At 33.7% G+C, this 1,616-nt stretch overlaps 1 non-coding gene across 1 annotated transcript; it reads left to right on the top strand.

Annotated features, from left to right (window-relative positions):
- The first annotated feature begins 272 nt into the window (after positions 1-272).
- On the top strand, positions 273-379 carry LOC133780728 (small nucleolar RNA R71). The gene has a single exon (XR_009869546.1). It is a non-coding gene; the product is annotated as a small nucleolar RNA R71 (small nucleolar RNA).
- The last annotated feature ends 1,237 nt before the right edge of the window (positions 380-1,616 follow it).

Below are 1,616 nucleotides of genomic sequence, written 5' to 3'. Positions count from 1 at the left end.
TTGCCTTCTTGAGATTTGAAAGCCTTGAATTGTTTTCTCAATGATTCAATTTGACTTTTGACATTGTCATCTTCCCTCAATTGGTAGATTTCGGTTGATCGTGGCTTGTCCATAGGTATCGGTCCATTCCAGGTGTAGGACTTTTCAGTGAGATTGTCGAGGTACTCAAAAGCTTCATCAGGATCTTTTTGAAGTAATTCTCCATTGTACATCATTTGTATGAATTGTCTTTGTTCGATTGTGAGACCGTCATAGAAATAGCTGACCAGACGCCACCATGATGTGAGCATTGATTTATCAAATCTCTAAACCTTTCCCAAACCTAATGGAAAGTTTCATGGTCATTTTGGATGTAGGTAGAGATTTGCCTCTTAAGGCTGCTAGTCTTATGGAGCGGAAAATATTTGGTGAAGAATGCTTTTGTCATTTCATCTCATGTTCCGATAGATCTAGGCCTTAAGGAATACAACCAGCTTTTTGATTTTTCTTTGAGAGAGAAAGGAAAGAATTTCAATCTCACAATGTTGGTGACATCAGCTCGGTTGTTGAATGTAGCCACCACTTCTTTGAAATCCCGTATATGCAGGTAAGGACTCTCATTTTCCAACCCATGGAAGGTTGTTAAGAGGTTAATCATGCCGGGTTTGAAATCGAAATTTGGCATATTGTTAGGATACATTATGCATGAAGGTGTGGCTGTACGCGTAGGATGTAAATAATCCTGTAGCGTTCTTGGTTGGAATTCATCTTGATGAGCCATCGTGGGTGGTTCAGGAAGTCTCGATGAATTGGGTTAATGTGAACGAATGGAAGAAGACGACGAGTTAGGAGAGTTCTCTAAAGCTTCTACTTGTTGTCTCAAGAATCTCCTTAGTGTGTCTCTATTCCATGGCATAATTTTTTTTGTAAGTATTATAAGCGCAAGTGTGTAATAGTGTAATAAGTATACTCCAAAAATGTTTCCAAGCCACTTGGGAAGGCTTTCAAGGTACCACTTTAAGCCCAAGAGCTTTTCTAGAACTTCCCGAGGTTCTTAGAAAAGGTTGGAGGGTAACGTTAACACATACCTTATTTAACAAATTTTTCTAAGACATAGCAAGTTTGGTTTTTACTGATTTCCAAAATTACCCAAATGTTCTCAATACTTTGTTTTTTATGCTTTAAAATTTTATGATTCAAAGTTTTATGCTTTTTTTCTTTTCGGAAAAAGCCTAAATCTAGAAAATAAAATTCTAAACCTAAAAGTAAGAGAAAATAAATATATAAAATAAAATAATAACAAGCATGAATAAATGAAAAGAAACTAAAAATAAAAATTAGTGAGAAAAAAATTAAAAGAGAACTTAAAAAAATTATACTTTTTTTTTTCTGAAATAAAAAAAAAATAAAAAAATTAATTCACTATACAAACCTTTAATTGTAAAATTACCTCCCCGACAACGGTGCCAAAAATTGATATCGCCCAATAAACTCCTAAGCGGTCGCAGTAGTAAACATGCTATGTCGTATCCACAGAGAGGTAAAATACAAGTAAAAAGAAAGATTAATAAATTAGAATTAATGTAACTTTGAAAAAGAATAATTTTTTAAACACTAAATAAAAAAAATTAAAGAAT

Source organism: Humulus lupulus, chromosome 5 (genome assembly GCF_963169125.1).
Source record: "Humulus lupulus chromosome 5, drHumLupu1.1, whole genome shotgun sequence".
NCBI classification, from domain to species: Eukaryota; Viridiplantae; Streptophyta; class Magnoliopsida; order Rosales; family Cannabaceae; genus Humulus; species Humulus lupulus.
The sequence above is the reverse complement of the archived record's forward strand: the minus strand, read 5'-3'. Positions and strand labels throughout refer to the sequence as shown.